Raw genomic sequence first — 6,000 nt, 5'->3', positions numbered from 1 at the left:
TAAACCAAGAAGAGTGGGATGAACCAAGTCTAATTTGCTCTTTGCGATCTGTTAAATATGAGGTAAAACATTGTAAAAAGGTCCCGGTTATACCTATGGATGTTAGTTGACTTATGGAGTGAACTACTGTCTCAAATGCAGATGATATGTCAAGTAGAGGTGGCAAGAAGAAAAAAATGTTGTTTTGTTTTTTGTTTGTTTTGGGGGAGTGGTTTGCCATGAATTTCATTTCACCTAATGTTTATTTTGTTAAAAACTTAAATAAACATTACACCCCCTCCTCCTAAAAAAAACTCAATAAAAAAAAAAGAAACAGTACCTTCTAAGGCCTTCCATGCCCCGCCCCCACCACTCCCACCCAAGAAAATGTAGGGGCCAGGATCCTCCTGGCCCCTACTTACGCGGTTTGGGGGAGGATGTGACGAGAAGTCCTTGGCCTAGGTCCCGATGCCTGGGCCTTGTCCCAGGACTGATGCAGCAGCCTGGTTCAAAGACCAGGTCACGATACCAGGGCCTGACCCGGAGGCTGGGTCCTGATGTCGGGCCTGGGCCCTGGCCAAGTCCCAGGCATTGGGACCTGGCTTCAGGGTCGGACACCAGTATCGGGCCTGGGTCCAGACCCAGGCCCAGGCATTGGGACCTGGTCTCTGGACCAGGCCACGGCATCAGGACTGGGTCTGGGCTCTGGCCAAGGCTGAGACCTATGTGTTGGGACCTGGTTTCTGGACCAGGCCGCAACATCGGGTATGGGCCCGGGCACTAGTTTAGACCAAGGCCCAGGAGTCAGGACCCAGCATCTGGGTTGGGCACCAGCATTGGGCCTGGGTCCAGGCCAAAGCCCAGGCATCTGAACCCGGCCTGGGTCCTGGGCGCTGACCTAGGCTAAGGCCCAGGTGATGGGACCCAGTCTCTGGACTAGGCCCCAGTATCAGGCCTGGGCCTGGGCCCTGGCCTGGGCCAGGACAGTGATGCTGGATCCCTGATGGAGCAGGTAAGTTTGTTCAATTTTTGGGGTCTTGGCCAAGGCCCCAGTGTCGTGCTCGGGCTTAGGCTGAGGCCCTTGCTTTGATCCTTGGCCTATTCCATAATCAAGGCCCTGGCTTTGGGCCTGGGCCTAGGCCCAACTGAGCAATTTTTTTGTTTTCAAAACGAAATGTGAAAACCAACAAAATTTCATAGGATTTTCAATCTGTCGCTTTGAGAACAAAATTAAATGAAATAGGAAATTTTGTCTCATTTCCTATTTCATTTCTCCTAAATGCCCATCCCTAATATCTACTTGTACTAGGATATAGTCTATAATTGTGTCGAAACCGTGCAGAATTGTGTCAAAGGATGATAACAATAGAGTTTCTGTACTGTAACCTTTATGACATCCATTATGGGGTGAGCCTAGATATTCAATTGCATCAAGATAGTGAGAAAGCTGATGCAATACAACAGATTTGATCAGTTTTGCCAGAATAGGAAAGGAAGATATTGGATGATAATTAGCAAAATCATATGGGTCTGGTGAAGGTTTTTTTGGCAAACAGAAAAGGAACAGTGAAAACAAAATTAGTGATAGTGAAATACGTACACAGTTATTTATATGAAGGGTGTCCACAAGCCGGGTAAGCATGTAAGGCCACCTAAAACTGGTGGTAGCCCGGACCTCTCTATCATTCACCCAAACAATACATATAGGGGTAGATTTTAAAAAGGTGCACACACTACCCGGCGCGCGCACATGTATACCCGATTTTATAACTTGTGGGCACACCAAGTTATAAAATCAGGGGTCGGCACGCGCAAGGGTGTGCACAATTGTGCACCTTGCGCGCACCGAGCTGTGCTGCTTCCCCCATCCCTTCCCCTAACCTTTCTTCCCCCTAGCTATACTCTAACCCCCCCCCCAAAAAATTTTTTTACCTTTTACGCCTGGCTCCAGGCAGGCGCAAGTTGCGCGTGCCGGCAGGCTGCCAGCACACGATCTTTCGACACAGCAGCAATGGCCGCTATGTTGCAGGCCTCTGGCCACGCCCCTGCCCCCAGACCGCCCCTTTTGTAAAGCCCCGGATTTACATGCGTCCCGGGGCTTTATGCGCGTCGCCGGGCCTTTTAAAATCTGGCCCATAGAGTTTAGTCGTATTCTTTCTTTTTTAAGCACTTTTTTTTACTGCACATAAAAACGCCTATAGGCATAAGAACATAAGAAATTGCCATGCTGGGTCAGACCAAGGGTCCATCAAGCCCAGCATCCTGTTTCCAACAGAGGCCAAAACCAGGCCACAAGAACCTGGCAATTACCCAAACAGTAAGAAGATCCCATGCTACTGATGCAATTAATAGCAGTGGCTATTCCCTAAGTAAAATTGATTAATAGCCATTATGGACTTCTCCTCCAAGAACTTATCCAAACCTTTTTTGAACCCAGCTACACTAACTGCACTAACCACATCCTCTGGGAACAAATTCCAGAGCTTTATTGTGCATTGAGTAAAAAAGAATTTTCTCCGATTAATCTTAAATGTGCTACTTGCTAACTTCATGGAATGCCCCCTAGTCCTTCTATTATTTGAAAGTGTAAATAACCGAGTCACATCTACTCATTCAAGACCTCTCATGATCTTAAAGACCTCTATCATATCCCCCTCAGCCATCTCTTCTCCAAGCTGAACAGCCCTAACCTCTTCAGCCTTTCCTCATAGGGGAGCTGTTCCATCTCCTTTATCATTTTGGTTGCCCTTCTCTGTACCTTCTCCATCGCAACTATATCTTTTTTGAGATGCGGCAACCAGAATTGTACACAGTATTCAAGGTGCGGTCTCTGTTATGAACCCTCCTGTAGCAGGGCTACGGGAGGCACCTTACCTCTTCCTGGAGGCTGCTCCAAGCCAGGGTCTCGCCTGCGAACTGTCCAGGATTTGCTCCAGGGCCTGGGAGGCCTCGATGTCCTTGGGGCCTGCCTGAGGCTGCTTGTGTTTGCATGGACTTCCTGGTTTGAGCCACGCCCTTCCCTAGGGGCCAGCCAGCAGCACTTCTCCATAGTTATAGGGCCAGCTAGGTGTGGGCCTGCCAAACTCCTCCCAGGGAGTCGCCGGTCTGCAGCCCTATAAAAGGACTTCAACTTAATTCTGTCTTGGCCTTGCATCATCGTGACTTCCCTCTGGAGGCTCCTGCCTGCCAGAGCCTTGTAAGGTCTTCTGTTCTTTGTGGAGCTCCTCGTCTCGTCTGCTTTTATACCATGTCTTGGTGTCTTGATGTTTTGCCTGAGGTCCCTGACCATGTCCTGATGTTCCGCCATGATCCTCCTTATCCTGATGTGTCCGCCTGCCAGGATGTTCTTCCCTGCGTCTTCGTCTGGTGCTCTCAAGCCTTCTGTTCCTGTAAGCCGGTGCTCTCGGATGGTGTATGCCCGAGAATGAGGTGGCTTGCAGGTGGGAAGTGTCCCTGTGCTCCTGAGCCTCCATTCCTGCCAGCCTTGGGGGGAAACTTCGGATGACACCGGCTTCATCATTGGAGTTCCTCCTTGCCTGGGTCTTCCCTGTGCTGTCCCGTTCTCCTCGTGGTCCGTGACCAGCTGCTAGGGCTGTGTAGGGCGCGAAGTGGGACAGGGTAGTCCGCAACTCAGTCCCGCGGGTGGGCTGAGTAGGGCGCCCTGAGAGACAGTGCCAATATCCATGCCTTGTGTTTGCCTGTTTGGATGTCAAGTTCCTTGTCATGTCCGTGATGCCGATGCATCAACCCAGCTGTTGTCAAGTTCCTCGTCCGGGATGCCGATGCATCAACCCAGCTGTTGTCAAGTGTCTTGTCTGCGATGCTGCCGAATCGACCTCAGTCCTGTCTACGTGTCGCCTCCGTCTGCCCTCAACCTCAGGCCAGGCCTGCTGCTCCATTCTGTTCGCAGCAGGTCCGAAAGGGCTCGGAATGGTCGGAGGACCATTCAACCAACATCCTTGGGTGCTGGCCTTGGGAGGTTGCAGGCCTGGCAGAGGGTCAGCCATGCAGAGCCACCGTCAACCCTCGGCTCGGCCTTGAAGGTCTGGGCCCGGGCTGAGGCCCAAGGGCACACTAAACACCCCGTTTCACAACAGTCTCACCATGGAGCGATACAGAGGCATTATGACATTTTCCGTTCTATTAACCATTCCCTTCCTAATAATTCTTAACATTCTATTTGCTTTTTTGACTGCTGCAGCACACTGAGCCGACGATTTTAAAGTATTATCCACTATGATGCCTAGATCTTTTTCCTGGGTGGTAGCTCCTAATATGGAACCTAACAGTTTGTAACTACAACCTAACATCGTGTAACTACAGCAAGGGTTATTTTTCCCTATATGCAACACCTTGCACTTGTCCACATTAAATTTCATCTGCCATTTGGATGCCCAATCTTCCAGTCTTGCAAGGTCTTCCTGTAATGTATCACAGTCTGCTTGTGATTTAACTACTCAGAATAATTTTGTATCATCCGCAAATTTGATAACCTCACTCGTCGTATTCCTTTCCAGATCATTTATATATATATATATATATATATATATATATATATATATATATATATATATATATTGAAAAAGCACCGGTCCAAGTACAGATCCCTGAGGCACTCCACTGTTTACCCTTTTTCACTGAGAAAATTGACCATTTAATCCTACTCTCTGTTTCCTATCTTTTAACCAGTTTGTAATCCACGAAAGGACATCGCCTCTTATCCCATGACTTTTTAGTTTTCATAGAAGCCTCTCATGAGGGACTTTGTCAAACGCCTTCTGAAAATCCAAATACACTATATCTACCGGTTCACCTTTATCCACATGTTTATTAACCCCTTCAAAAAAATGAAGCAGATTTGTTAGGCAAGACTTCCCTTGGGTAAATCCAAGTTGACTGTGTCCCATTAAATCATGTCTTTCTATATGCTCTACGATTTTGATCTTTAGAATAGTTTCCACTATTTTTCCCGGCACTGAAGTCAGGCTCACTGGTCTATAGTTACCCGGATCGCCCCTGGAGCCTTTTTTAAATATTGGGGTTACATTGGCCACCCTCCAGTCTTCAGGTACAATGGATGAGTTTAATGATAGGTTACAAATTTTAACTAATAGATCAGAAATTTCATTTTTTAGTTCCTTGAGAACCCTAGGATGCATACCACCCGGTCCAGGTGATTTGCTACTCTTTAGTTTGTCAATCTGGCCTACTACATCTTTCAGGTTCACAGTGATTTCGTTCAGTTTGTCTGAGTCATCACCCCTGAAAACCATCTCCGGAACTGGTATTTCCCCAACATCCTCATTAGTAAACACGGAGGCAAAGAATTCATTTAGTCTTTCTGCAATGGCTTTGCCTTCCCTAAGAGCCCCTTCAACCCCTCTGTCATCTAATGGTCCAACTGACTCCCTCACAGGTTTCTTGCTTTGGATATATTTTAAAAAGTTTTTATTATGAGTTTTTGCCTCTATGGCCAACTTCATTTCAAATTCTCTCTTCGCCTGTCTTATCAATGTTTTACACTTACCTTGACAATGCTTATGTTTTATCCTATTTTCTTCAGATGGATCCTTCTTCCAATTTTTGAAGGATGTTTTTTTGGCTAAAATAGCCTCTTTCACCTCACCTTTTAACCATGATGGTAATCGTTTTACCTTCCTTCCACCTTTCTTAATGTGCGGAATACATATGGACTGCGCCTCTAGGATTGTATTTTTAAACAATGTCCAAGCCTGTTGAACACTTTTAACCTTTGCAGCTGCACCTTTCAGTTTTTTTCTAACTATTTTCCTCATTTTACCAAAGTTTCCCTTTTTAAAATGTAGTGTTAGAGCTGCAGATTTACTTATTGTCCCCCTTCCAGTTATTAGTTTAAATATGATCACTGTTGCCAAGTGGCCCCACCACCATTACTTCTCTCACCAAATCTTGCGTTCTACTAAGTATTAAATCTAAAATAGCTCCCTCTCTTGTTGGTTCCTGAACCAATTGCTCCATGAAGCAATCATTTATTACATCCAG

Source organism: Rhinatrema bivittatum, chromosome 1 (genome assembly GCF_901001135.1).
Source record: "Rhinatrema bivittatum chromosome 1, aRhiBiv1.1, whole genome shotgun sequence".
Classification (NCBI taxonomy): Eukaryota; Metazoa; Chordata; class Amphibia; order Gymnophiona; family Rhinatrematidae; genus Rhinatrema; species Rhinatrema bivittatum.
This window is presented reverse-complemented; position numbering follows the sequence as displayed.